This window comes from Mus caroli, unplaced genomic scaffold, assembly GCF_978045245.1.
Source record: "Mus caroli unplaced genomic scaffold, Mus_caroli_1 scaffold_19, whole genome shotgun sequence".
NCBI lineage: Eukaryota > Metazoa > Chordata > Mammalia > Rodentia > Muridae > Mus > Mus caroli.
The window spans coordinates 35,255,897-35,270,668 of record NW_028227274.1 but is presented as its reverse complement, the minus strand read 5'-3'; the positions used below and the strand labels follow the sequence as shown (position 1 = coordinate 35,270,668).

Below are 14,772 nucleotides of genomic sequence, written 5' to 3'. Positions count from 1 at the left end.
AGTAGAGATTGAGTGGGTTAGAGAGATGAGTGTCATCACCTTTGTGCAACAAAGCAGGAGGAGATGAGGATGGGAGAGTACAGGGACCCTGCATACATAGCTCCTGAGCAAGTTTGACTACACTCTTGCTGTGGAGAGCAGGGATGTTGTCATGAGAAAGAACAAGGTCTCCAGGAAGCATGGTAGAAGAACTAGGCTATGCTACATATTGGAGCACTCTTGCTACCTACTGGAGCCAAACCTTGGGAAAACTCACTGAACTCAAGGACCCTTAACCTTCTGCTCTTTAAGAATTCTCGAGTCTGAAGCATTTTGTTTGCTGTTACTGACCATGAAGTTGGGAGAGTGTTTCTGCCGAGAGATGTTTGCTCTGGCTTTTGTTTGTGCTTGTGTTTGTTCTTCAGCAGGGGTAGCACAGGTATTTCAGTACTGAAGATGCTGTAAAATAACCTCATTCCCAGTCAGCCTTTACTCCAGTCTCCCATTCTCACCCTCTAGAAATAATCATCTTTTATTTTTAATTCTGTTTCAGGGTTTTTTTATGCAATTATAAGCAAGTACAAATATGAATTCTTGTTCTTCCTGTGCTTGCCACAAGATACATTGTGTCTATGCTGCCCTACACCTCAATGCTGTAGCTTCAGAATTCTTTATGTAAAAAGCCTTGGTCACTTACATTCTAAGTGTTACTGTAAACACAAGGATATATCACAAATAGAGGACTCAAGTAGTCTTTGCTTTTTTACACTTCTGTTGACATTGTTCTGCTTGCTCCAGCTCCAGCTTGTATGTTTGGCCTCTTGTTCTTTGTACCCCTCTTACTTAACACACCGTCTTGGGAGTTGCTGCCGACACCAAGTGCGTAAATGAAAATGTACACAGCTCATCCTAAGGCCTCACAGCTGGCGTGGAAGCAGGAGACCAACATTTTCTGCCCGAAGCACTTCCAGATTACGAGCTGAGCGAGGCACTGAGGCAGGGGCAGAGCTTTTGTATCCCAGACACAGGACACTACTCCGTGGTGGAGTCTGGCACTCCCAGGGACGAGGCTAGTGCAGCTCATTGTTTTCTTGCTTTTATCTCAGCTTTTTGTTTCCTTTTTAAAAAAATGATCCTTTCACAATTTGCTTATGTGTGCTTTGATTGTAGTCCCCTGTATCGGCCTCTCTTAGCCCTTCCTGCTGAAGTCCCTCTTCTTCCCTGTCCTGTTTTTATGTCTTTCTGTTTGTGTCCCATTGCAGTTCATTACTGTTCCCCATATGATCGTTTGCACTTAAGATAAACTGCTCCAGAACCCATTATCCTGTGTTTGTACCATCTGAAGACTCTCCCATGATCCAGAAGAGTGTCTGGCACGAGGCTCATTGAGAACCAAGAAGCAGGCTATAGATGCCCTCTCACAGCTGCTTTACAGGGGACTGTGTAGAAATATAATAAGGGTAGAGACCAGAATATGGGATATTTTTGTTAAGCCTTTTAAGTAGATTTTTTTCCTGTAAATTTACAACAATGTAATATTATCATTATAGTAAGGAGAAAAGAATTTGAAGGAAAATTAACTATATTCAATATATTTCTAGAAAGAAGTACTGGAGTCCAGTTACTGTCTACAGAGCAGAGTTCAGCAAAACAGGCAACAGCATTTGCTTCATTTTCCATACTGATCCTAGGTTAAGTTAGTTTCATTTGGGGGGAAAAAATCAGTTTCTCCATGATCCCCCGGGCAAAGGAATCCCATTTAAATGAAGGGAGCCTCTTCTGCAGAGTGGATGGAGCCATTCTCCTCTCTAGATCTTACTGCAGTTAAAACTCAATTGTAAGGAGCAGTGAGTTTCTTTTTAGATCTATTAGATTAGGTGTGTGTGTGTGTGTGTGTGTGTTCATGTACACATTTTCTATTGTCAAGGATACCTGCAAAAAGTACTTCCAAGGAGGTCTTATTTTTCTGATCTGCTTGCAGTTTTTCTTTTGGCCACGGTGTGTGCGCAGTTGAGCCATTTTGGCTCAAGTTCCAGATTGTGAGGTCAGAGCCCAGGGATTGGAGGAGCCGATCAGATGACTTTCGGTAACTCTGATGAAGTCCTGCCCCTCATCCCCTCCCCTTCTCCACCCTTTCCTGGCTCCCAGCTCTGAAACAAAGAAGGAAAAAAAAACAGCAATATGATGAAAACCAGCAGCTGCCGCTGCAGACTCAGGCTGGGGGCTGGGTGTTTACTCCATCTGTCTCTTTGTTTTGCTACCTGCTACATCCCTTCCCCCAAGGCCGGAATAAAACAGAATATTTCTAGAATCCTTTGTTGAGAGTGAGGTAGAAATGTGCAGTTTGCTCCATATTTAGGTGTGCGTAGGTGAAATGGCAGAGATAAAATTATCCTGGAGCACCTAAAAACCGGCTGTGGCAGCTTGCCCTCCCTGTTCTGTTTTAAGCAAGGCTGCCTGTTTACTGTCAGCGCTGCACCTTTTCTGTAATGCCTGTGTGTGCCAGCTTAGTTTATGCCTAACCACAGAATCAATATGTCCTTTGCTTGTTAAAATCTCCTAGTAAAGGAATGCTGTGACCTGAGATCTGTCGGGTTCAGAATCTAGCAGGAGTGAGTGGCAGGAAGGCAGCATGTCCTCTAAGGGACTGCTGTGCTGCTGCTCTATACTCCTTTGAGTTTTTACCAGTGAGCAGGGGCTTGGTTTCCTCACAAATGGCATGTCAAGGGAGAAATGAGATGTAGGACAATATTTAGGTTAGAACAGAATTTAGAAATAGGTCAGTCAGTGCTGACTTTTGAACTCACAAATTCCAATTCAGACTGATGTTAAAAACTGACATTTAAGTTAAAAGTATTGTGATAATGGTAGGCTGTGTATTTTGAAAGCCATAGTCTTTTAGAACTACATACTGAGATGTTTCCAGATGATGTTATATGACAGACTTCTAAGTGGACAGGGAGATTAGTAAAAATGAATTGGAACAGTAATTTATCAGTGTTGGAGTAGCTTATTATACTAATCTATTGGGAGATTTTTTTTTCTTATAATCTTCTGAGAAAGGAAACATTGTAGGTAACACCTTGTACTTGATGCCCTCTCACATGCCCTAGCCTGCTGTCCCCTTGCCTTGTCCCTGTCCTGTCCCTTCGCTGACAAGAGGAATCCTTGCTTGGGGAGGTGCCTGTCCTTCCAGTCCCTACCCACCACACCCAAGCAGAGCTCTTCTCCACACTCCCTGAATCATGGTTCTGGGTGTGATGGGAACGGAAGTGAGAAATTCAGGGACTTAGTGTCTGAGCAACCACAGGGTTTGTGAAGTGCCAGCTTCTAACTCGGCTTTTTCTCGACATGTTCTCTCCCTGCCTTCTGCCCAGCTCTCAGCATCTGCCTGGCTTTATTTTGTCCTTTGAGTTCATCCATTTCTGCTGGATCGTCTTGCTTATTTTCACGGCTTGCACTTTTATAATGCCCTATCTACAAGATTTAGCAAACGAGTGTATGTTTTGGTCAAGAGGTCAGTGATGATGATCAGGTTACCCTTAGGCATGGATAACTGCTGTTCAGTTATCCAGAAAAGCACGCTGTTTTCCCCTGCTGTGGTACATACTTAGAAATAGCTTTAGAGTGCTGTTTGTTGTTTTGTTTTTCATGTAGCCTTAACTATAAGAGATATAAACTAAAAATTCTGTATATAGACCATATCTCAGTAACACAAAAATGGACTCTCTTCATCTTCTCAGAATCAGTTCATGCAGAGTCTAATAAATACATGGTGGGGGTACTTAGTGGTTCAGTGTCTATGTTACTGTCACAGAAATTTTATTTCTCAGGGGTGTTATAAGATATTTGTTTTTCAAATGTGCCTAGGACATCATGATTCTTTTACAATTCCTTGAAAGAAATTATAGTAGTACCAAAGTCTACCTCACCTGACTCAGTGTATTTACCACAGTAACCTTGAGCTTGGAGTGACCCTTCTGCCTCTGTCTCCTCAGTGCTGGGATTAAAGGTGTAGACTCACATATCTGGCTTTCCACCTAGGTTTTTATTATTTTTTGCCCCAGTGCTTGCAGTCAAATCCAAGGCCTCAAATATGTTATCCCCCAAACTTCATGGTCAATTCTGCTTGGCTCTTAAAAAATGCTGTGTGGCTGTGGTGCTTCATCATCTCGCATTAGACAGTGGCTAGATGGCATATGATGGAGAGACACTTTTCTTTTGTTTGTTATTTAACTTACTCAAGGGAGGGTGTTCCCCGTGGAATAGAAGCGAATGCCTTGTTTGGGCATACAGAAGGTAGTGTTTCATCCTGAGTAGCCTGGTGAGGGTGAGTGTTGGGTGGAGCGGCTTTTAAACAGCCTGCACCTTCCTGCTGTGTGGATGTAACTGGTTTGCCCGCTAGTCTCTTCCTCAGGTGCTTTCCCAAAGTTGCTTATTCTGACCCCCTTACTCACTGTGAGTCTTAAGAACCTAGTTTCCCAGATGTCAGGCAACTCCCACTCCTCCGTTTCCTGTTTGTAGTCTTCATTGAGAGAAGCCAGGAACAGGACTTCCTGGGGAAGTGATGGCTCTAGCTCTGGGACTCTGGGGGCCATTAGGTCATTGTGAAGTCAGGGGATGGTGCTTTACAAGGATTTCCTTTCTTCCTGTAAGCTCTTAGAAACCGTTTCTAACCACAACAGCAGTAGCTGGGACTCAGGTCTGCTCACTTTGTACCTTGATTCTGTCTTTAGAGACTGAAAAAATAAAATATTTGCCCCCTTTGTACCTCAATTTCTGTTCCTTGACCTTTGAATTCAACATAGATACCCAGGATTATAACAGAAATGACTTGCTTTAATGCAAAATAATACAGAAAGGAAAAAACCCGGAGTCCCTGTGTTAGACACCAGGGGGTGCCCTTTCTCTTCTTGTCACTGCCTGGCACTCCCTACTGCATTCAGCCATTTTAGACTGATTGTTTTTGCCCCCAGCTAACTCCATTTTGTGTTGATGACGCAGGAAAATAAAAAAGATTAGGCAAGGAGGAGTCTGATTGGAGGAGGGAGAAAGACAGGCTGAAGCACAGCTATAGGCAGACCCGTTTACTCAGCAGTGGCTCACCAGGGACACACCTTGCTGCAGGCTGCTGCCTGCATTCTGAGCAATCGATGCTTGCAAGTCCCTGCCAGCTGAGCTAAGAGCGAAGTGGATGCTAGCTAGCAATAGAATGCTGAGACAGCAGACAGCAGCATCCTTCTTCATCTAGACTCTGAGGTCTGTGTTCACGTGTTTTTTATAATTACCTGGAAAGAAATCAGTTATCCTCATAAATCCAGGAAACATTTTTTATTTAAAACATGCTCTTAAATGTGCACATATGTATAAAAGAGCCATGTAAAACATTCTTGATCATTTTTAGAAATAAAAAGTGTGGGCTGGAGATGTCTCAGCACTTACTGTTCTTGCAGAGGACCCAAATGTATTCCCAGCACCCATGTCAGGTGGCTCACAACTGCCTGTAACTCCAGCTCCAGAGGCATCAGAAGTCTGGCCTCTACAGGTACCAGCATTCACATGTTCAGACTCACACACATACCTATGTATTTATCACCCAGTTTAAATCAACCTTGTTTTATAAACCTGGATCAACCTCCTCTGGGACACTCATTACTAGGAAACATGAGCTGAGCTTGTTATTTAAGCTGTAGTAGGTCAAAATCCGTGTCAGAGAAATATGCACCTCAAATACAATATGTAAATATTATCAATTGTGGCATTTAATATTTTCAATTATAGTAGTTTATCTATTTATTTGAATCAGAGACAAACAAAAACAAAGCCTACAAACTGTAATTGGTTAGTAGATGTAGGTTTCTTTTCAGCTTTTGGTGCCTTTTAAAATACTCAATATTCAATATATGGGGCACTAGATTTCATAAGAATATTTTCATGCAAGAATGTCTTGTACTGCCTTTTAATTTTTATCTTCTAATTTATTTACAGTCTTTTAAAGGAAAGACAGAGGCTGTCTTAGGTTGGGATTGAGAATGTACACAGCTAGACTTCCCTTTCATGGAGCGTAGCCTTTGAACGGAAGAGTATTCCAAGGATCTAGTAGAGAGGATGCAGGATACAGCAGAGTAAGTCTCATCCGAGCCTCTTACCACCAAAGCCTTAATACAGACTTCTTTCAACACAGACCATAGCCACGGTGCTATGAACCACATCTTTCTTATGAATTCAATCAGGCTTTAAGCTTTGGGACTGTGGATGGACCCCTGTTAATCGCTGTGTCTACAGGTTGGGTGGTTTCATATCCTTTAGCTTTTCCTCTCAGATGGTACTTGGACCTATCTGCTTGATAAGACCTAAAGAGTTAACACTACTCGATGGGCTATTTTACAGTGGACATTGTCATTGTATGTGTTTGGCACGGTTTTTGTTACAGCTTTTAGACTGCATTTGCACTCCACACGCCTGTGTTCTCTTTAGTGATTTCTCAGACTAATTCAAAGACAGATGAAATGAAACCTCTTGCTTGGATTGTTCTTTCTGGCTTTTTGAAATAAGTGACTCTCATCTTCTGCAGCCACAGCCAACAACCCATATCTTTGCTCTAGAGAAGAACACAGCCCAGAAGTTGTGGTTTCTGGCTTGCAGGCAGAGCTGGCAGGTCTTTGGAGACGATTTACCCTCTACCTGGCTTGGAAGCTGTAGGTCTCATTCTGCAGAAACATGAAACCAAGGAGTCAGCAGAGTGATAGCAGTCTATGTGTGTCTGTGTGTATGCGTGCATGTGTGCACATGTGCTGGTGACACATGTGTGTTGGTCTTTGCAAAGAAAATTCTCCTCCCTGTTTGCTGAGCTGACACCATTCAGTGGGAAATGTGATTATTGTTGGCATCCATCTTTACCATCAGGTAGGTCTGGAATCCACAAGTCTTGGCAAGGCTTTATGCTAATACTTGTGTACTCAGTTAACGCTCCATTTTGTTGCAGTGTTTGGAAGGTGACAGGCATATGGGAGTGTCCTGTGGGTTCTTCTGCGTTGTGACTGTTTACTACTGGTTGTTAAAGCCGTTTTTAAGTCAGCGTCAAAGCTAAACCAGAACTAGCTATCTAATGATGTGAGCATGTGAATGATACATAATATCTTCCTCACAGCATCCTGAAGGATACCAATTTAGAATTTCACACAGTGATATCAGTCTACAAAGCAAACTTTTTTTTATCTGTGTTCCCTTGTAGTCTTTGCCTGTGATGAATATGTAGCATATTTGGTGAGGTGGGGGTGTGTCTTGGTTGAAATGTCCAAAGCATTTGTATAGGTCAATAACTTTTTGTTTGATTTGTTTTTTGAGAAACGGTTTCTTTGTGTAGCTCTGGCTATCCTGAACTAGCTTTGTAGACCAGGCTGGCCTTGAACTGCTGGGATTAAAGGCATATGCCATCACACCCAGCCAGTCAGTAAATTTTGAAGACTGAATTTATAATAAATAATAATAATAATAATTTATATAAATTTATATAACCAGCTCCTAGATGAAGAAATAGAACATTACCAAGACCTAAGTGCCCCAGAAAGTCCCTTCCATTGACAGCTGGTCACCCACAGCCCACAGCGCCCACTCTCCTCACTTGTAGCATCACAGTTCCTGTTACTTGGCTCACGCTTCTGCAGCGTCTCTGCCTATTTGCTCACTCCGACAGTATATATTATCTTCTGAATTAGCTCAGCACCACTTTGAAAGAGCAGCTAGCTAACTACAATTCAATAGCTTGCCTGCACCAAGCTGCTTGATTATATTATTTGTCCCATAATTCTCATGTTTCTCTCTATCTGTAGATAACCCAGTCACAACCTTTGCCTGTACTCTCCACCTTAATTTTGTAAGTCTCACTGCCAGCCGTTGACTGTTATACATTGATCTTTAAATAATGAGTGAGGCTCATGGTTGCTCATGGTACTACCAGTCTTCCTTCTCTGTCCTTAGATGACCCTTTGATTCTTTTCATGCTTAATTTCTAGTTACTTAAATATAACAAAACCACAAAAACCACACACACATCCCACAATTCCATTGGACACTTCAAGTATATTAAATCATTACACTTACAAATGAGACAATTGCCACATATATATTTGAAGTCTAAAAATACCTGTTTTGAGTAGAGTTCATTTGTTTAATAAATAATTCTCGCTTTCATGGAAATCACTGTTTATCATATTTCAGATTATTTTGCATCCAAAAAGACTACAGAGAACAGAACTAAATTATATTCTTCTTTTGCTTCAAATGACTTCATTCTTTGTAACAAGAGTGATAGCTTATATTTAAATGATTGTCTCCAAATTCCAATGTATGTCCATTACTACACATAATTCAAATTATATATAATTGCATGTATGTAATTATATGTGTAAATATGTCATACATGTATATATGTATAATTTGAATCTCATCACAAATCAATAAGCTCAAAAAGGTTCTATTATTTTTACTTTACACATACATAAGCATTGCTAGATCATCTTTCGAAAATGTCACAGTTGTCAAGAAGTGGAGAACTGTTTAAGCAATGAATGTTCTCGAGTCTTACTTGTGTGACAGTCTCTGTATTGCCACACCCACAGCAGTCGTTTTCCCTCTAGCTGTTTGCTTGGGATAGCTTTCCTGTCAGTCAGAAGACAGGTCACTTAAGAACTGCCATACAGTGAGGACCATTATAAACTACAGGCCAGTTACTTTCTGGAGGCCCTTAGAACTATGATAAACCTTCCCATGAAAAACAGCTGTCTTGATTAAGGTTACATTTATGAACACTAATTTGCCTGTTTTCCCCATTGTTAGCATGTATTAGTTATGTGCGTTAGTGGGTTTCGTTGTGGCATTTCCATACATATATCATACAGTCATAATGTTAATTCATCCTCTCCCCCTCTCCCCCTCTCCCCCTCTCCCCCTCTCCCCAGACCCTACTGGACCACCTTCTGTATTCAGGTTATAGGGGTTTTTTTGGTTTTTGTTTTTTTAAGTTATCACTTAAATATTCAACTTTTGTGTCTGGCTTATTTCGCTCAGTATGCCCTCCAGTTCGTCTGCTTTCTTCTCAGCATTCATCTGCCAGAAAGTTCTTTCCTTGGTTTGCGGAGTCCTTTCCTCTGGATTTCCTGCTTGTTCTCCATGATGTGCGCTTTTGTTCCCTGCATCCGCTGTAAATTGATAGTTGGGGCTGAAGAGTTAATCAAATCCAGGCTGTCCTTTTGGCTGGGTTTTGCCAAGATATCTTGCTAACTGGGTTCTGTCGATCCTTCTGTTCAGAAGGCGCATCATATCTGATTGTCCCTTCTGTGTGGCCAGCAATTACTGGTATACACAGGATTGTATAGTAGTGATGATTGCAAATAGAAGGATTTCTTCTATATTCTAAAAATTAATCTGTCGCCAGTTATGTGTGTTGTAGGTTCTTTGGTTTGTGTTTGTGTTGTTTTGTTATCGTGTTTTTATCTAAACATGTTTATATAAAGAGCTTGGGGTTATCAACCACTTAGCCCCAACTAAAACACAGTTTAGGCTTTATTTCATGGTTATAGCTCAATTCTAATTTTTCTTAGTAATGAATTATACTTCTTTAGAAAGTTATGTTTGATCGAAGCTTTTGTATATATTTTAAATCGGTTTTATCTTAGTACTTGAGGCATACTTAGATCAATCCTGAATTTTCAGTTCTGGGGAACTAAACCCTCACACAAGCTAGATAAAAGCTCTGCCACTGAGCTTAGATGTTGGTGATGTGCACCTAATTTACACGTCACCTTCACTGTTAAATACTGATCATTTTCACCAGAGACTGTTGAATTTGTTGGTCTTTATTTGAAAAAAAAAAAAGTAATTTTTGACTTGGTTAATCTCTTCAGTTAAAATTCATACATTTAGCCGGGCGTGGTGGCGCACGCCTTTAATCCCAGCACTCGGGAGGCAGAGGCAGGCAGATTTCTGAGTTCGAGGCCAGCCTGGTCTACAAAGTGAGTTCCAGGACAGCCAGGGCTATACAGAGAAACCCTGTCTCAAAAAACCAAAAAAAAAAAATTCATACATTTAAATGTCTTCTTTAGTTTTTAATTTTTTAGTTTACTGTTTTCATTCTGATTTCTTTTTTAAGATTTTTGGTTTATGTGAATGTGGATGAGCACATGAGCACAAAAGTACAGGTACCCTAGGGGGCCAGAGGCGCTGAGTCCCCTGGAGCTGAATTTCAGGTGGCTGCCCTAGCCCTGCTCCTCTGTGAGAGCAGGCAGTTCATGCTGCAGCTGCCGAGCCTCCTCCCCAGCCCTGGGGGCTTCATCCCTTAGCCTTAAGGTCCCTCCTCCCTATGTACACTTGAGACTGTAAATTTCTGTTTCAATTCTTTTCTAGGCGCATCCATTAGTAGAAAATGTTTTAGTTTGCCAGGGCTGCAGAAGCCAGGAAGCAGGCATCAGTTGGCTTAAACAAGCAGAAGTTAATTTCTCAAATTTAACTGAGGCTTTTATCCTTGGTTTTCAGGTGTCCACCTTCTTACCATGTTCTCATTTGATATTTTTTCTTCTTCTGTGTGCACATTTCTGGGATGTCTCTGTGTGTCCAGATTTTGGGGAGGGAGGTGTGAGGACAGGCAGGTTGGATTAGAGGTCATCTGAATGGCCAGTTGAAATTCACAAATGCAGTCACATGCTGAGGATTGGGGTTTAGAGTTTCTGTATGCTAATTCTAAGAGAACAAATTCAGCTGATAGCAAGAAGCAGTTCTGTCATCATTTGGTCCTGCAAGTTTTCTGATTTCCAGTGCTGTTTCTTTTCAATAGGTTATATATGAGTACTTAATTTCCACACAGAGAATATTTTTGTTTCCTGTTGATGGTTAGGAAAAAAATTGACTACAGATTTAGTGACTTAAACAATATAATTTGTTATATATTTTAAAAGTCCCCTCTCCATTAACTGCTTTAATTCAGTTGAAAGGTACCTCTTTAGCCAGGCGTGGTGGCACAAGAATTTAATCCCAGCACTCGGGAGGCAGGGGCAGGCGGATTTCTGGTCTACAAAGTGAGTTCCAGGACAGTCAGAGCTATACAGAGAAACCCTATCTCAAAAAAAAAAAAAAAAAAAAAAAAAGTCCCCCCTCCCAAAATTATCTTTTAGTTCTAGAGGCTATAAGTTCCACAGTGGAGGTGTTGGCAGGGCTGTGTTCTGTCTGTAGAGAACATTTCCTTGGCTTTTCCAGCATCTGTGTTCTCTGAGGGCTAATGTTAATCCCAAGGATGTGAGAGGACCACCAACCCAAATCATCACGGCCAAATTAAATAAAGCAGGCCTTTTTAATCATTTACATGGGGTGCCTCCCCCAAGGTGGGGTTCAGGAAGTCAGTGTTAGATGTGCAGAAGATAAGGTTTTTATAGTTCAGGAGGAGGGGGTTTCCAAATGGGGAAATTTGATGGGCAAAATAGGTGGGGTCACAGGAGCAGAGCATCAGCATAGCAAGTCAGTCCAAATGACCTAAACAATGACATGGTTTCAAGGTGGGTATAACTAGGTAGGCATGACAATAGGTAGTCGAAACAAGGTCTTCATAGGTGGTCAGATAACCTTTAGAAACAAACATGGGGTTACAAACAACTTTTTACTGTTCCTGAAATAGGCAGACTAGAATCATTTATAGTTAAGGTTACAGGTGGGGCATAGCATAGTCCTTGAGAAACAGCTTTAATCATAAAGAGGAATGAGGCTAGTCTTTACTTATAAGGTAGCTTTTAAGTATAAGATGGAGACAGGCTGGTTCTCCATCCCTTCTTCCCTTTTGAAAGACACAGCAAAGACTCTTCACATCTCAGAGACCTCTGCTTCTCCAACTCTTGTCCTTCTGGCTTCCTCTTACCCTTTTGATATATTAAACTACCTAGGTAGTGCAAAATATACTCTCAAATCTTTATTATTCAAGCCCACTCAGTCCCCTTTGCTACATAGGCTTTTTATTCATAGTTTCCAGGGATTAGATCTGAGGTTGTCTTGCTAATGGTATGGTGGTTGGTGCTTTTGATCTTTAAGAATTGGTAGCTTTCTTTATGCCTCACAGTGTCATAAGCATTATAATTTTGCTGTGTGTGCATGTACCTTCAGTTCCTTCCCAGTAAGTTCCAGGCCAGCCTAAGCTACGGACAGAAACTGTAAGGAGGCCAGCAGCGGGTAGGGGCTGAGTATGTCTTGAGCACAAAGCAAGGAGAAGGGGCAGTCCTGGGCTTTTACTGCAGTTAGAGGTACAGCCAGGATGGAAGTTTTTGTACATACACAAACTGTACTGGCTATTTTTGTGTCAACTTGACACAGCTGGAGTTATCACAGAGAAAGGAGCTTCAGTTGAGGAAATGCCTCCATGAGATCCAACTGTAAGGCATTTTCTCAATTAGTGATCAAGGGGGGAAAGCCCCTTGTGGGTGGGACCATCCCTGGGCTGGTAGTCTTGGGTTCTATAAGAGAGTAGGCTGAGCAAGCCAGAGGAGGCAAGCCAGTAAAGAACATCCCTCCATGGCCTCTGCATCAGCTCCTGCTTTCTGACCTGCTTGAGTTTCAGTCCTGACTTCCTTTGGTGATGAACAGCAGCATGGAAGTGTAAGCCGAATAAACCCTTTCCTCCCCAACTTGCTTCTTGGTCATGATGTTTGTGCAGGAATAGAAACCCTGACTAAGACACAAACCTTAGCATAGTTTTGCTTCTTTTTTGTGTCAAAGGAGGGAGAAAATGTTGGTTGTCACCTTTTCTATTATGTACAACATGGAATGGAAAGAGAGAGGTAGAGTTTTATAGGAGTCCACAGTCAAAAATGGACTCAGCCTTCATTTATATTACCTTGGCATAACAGAGTGGGTTTGTCTGATGCGTCCTTCTTGTTAGATTGTGGTTATATGCATTTGGTGTTTATGATTGTGATTAAAGATACATTGCTAGGTGCATACAAATCCAAAGTTTTACTATATCACTAAAGAATTCAAATCTCTTCTACTCTGATTTTTTTAATCGTTGTTTAATGTTAATGCAACTTCAGCAACTTCCTCTTAGTTAGAATTTGTCTGCTATAAACCTCATACTTTCTTAGTCCTTTGACTTTAGCCTTTCTGTGTATTTAACCTGGATGATTTTCTTTTTAGATTGAGAAAGGGAGAGAGTGTGCACACATGTGTTTGAATGCCATAGCATATGTATGTAGCAGCTAGGAGGCGGGGTCAGCCTTGGGTGCTGACCCTTACCTGCTACCTTGTTTGAGCCAGGGTCTCTTACTGTTCAACACTATTTATGCCAGTCTGGCTGGCCTGCAAACTTCAAGGATTCTCCTGTCCCCATCTCCCAGCTTGCTGTAGAGAACTGGGATTACAGACTCTTGATACCACGTCTGGCTTACATGGGTTCTAGGACCTAACTCGGGTCCTCACAACACATGAAAAGTACTTTATCTATTGAGCCATCTCACTGGCCCTAAGTAGATTTTTTTTTTTTCATATAAACAAGTCCAGCTGACAATCCTGATCTTCATTCTTTGATAATGTATTGTGTGTCAGACATTTGACACTAACGCCTCAACAGAGTATGAATCAAAATCTTACAGTCTTATGGGAGGAACCAAGATTGTTGTAGTTCTGGGAGGGTTTTGATCCATTGATGACCATATCTGATGCTGGTCTTCTGATAGTTTGACAGGGTCCCCATGCACATAGCAAAAGACGTAGGATATAGATACAGTTGATTTGAGTGGGTTTTTTTGGGGGGTGGGGTGAGGTTCATGGATTTCAAGATAGGATGTCTCTATATCCCTGGCTATCCAGGAATTCACTTTATAGACCAGGCTGGCCTCAAACTCAGATCTCCCTGCCTCTGCCTCCTGACTGTTGGGATTAAAGGTGTATGCGACCACTGCCTAGCAATACCATTGTCTTAATTACAACACAGTAATTATTATATGTTACATGTTTATATCTAACATACTTATTTAAAATATCTGGGGATAAATCCAACATTGTGTTTTTGTTTTCCATGTGTTCTGTTGTTCTTTGTCAAGTGTTGATTTCATCCTATTTAAAATATTTTCTGATGTCTGATTTGATATCCTACCTGGCTCTAGAGTTACTTGATTTTTGTTCAATGTTCAAATAATTCAGAAATTTCTAGTCTAACTGAATTGTGTGGTCAGGCAACATACTTAGAATGATTGCTATGATTGCTATCCTTTGAAATTTGTTCAGGCTTGATATTCACCTACCACATGGCAAATTTTGTGCTATATGCTATATACACAGAATATGTATTTTGTTACTTTTGATGTATTATATCACTTGGATCAGGTTTATTAAATATGTTCCTATTTTGCTGTTTTTTGGTTTATTTGTATATTGGCTAGTTTTATGTCAACCTGATACAATCTATGGTCTCTAAGAGGAGGGAGCCTCAACTGAGAAAATGCCACCATAATATCTGGCTATAAGGCATTTTCTTAATTAGTGATCAGTTAGGGCCCAGTCTATTGTGGGTAGGGCCACCCCTGGGCTGTGGTCCTGACTTCTATAAGAAAGAATGCTGGGCTGGTGAGATGGCTCAGTGGGTAAGAGCACCCGACTGCTCTTCCAAAGGTCCAGAGTTCAAATCCCAGCAACCACATGGTGGCTCACAACCATCCGCAACAAGATCTGACTCCCTCTTCTGGAGTGTCTGAAGACAGCTACAGTGTACTTACATATATTAATAAAATAAATCTTTAAAAAAAAAAAAAAAAAGAATGC

General features: G+C 41.2%; 1 protein-coding gene across 1 annotated transcript in view; it reads left to right on the top strand.

Annotated features, from left to right (window-relative positions):
* Positions 1–14,772, top strand: part of Diaph1 (diaphanous related formin 1) — a 95,378-nt gene that overhangs the window by 53,335 nt on the left and 27,271 nt on the right. The gene's annotated exons all lie outside the window — the stretch shown is intronic.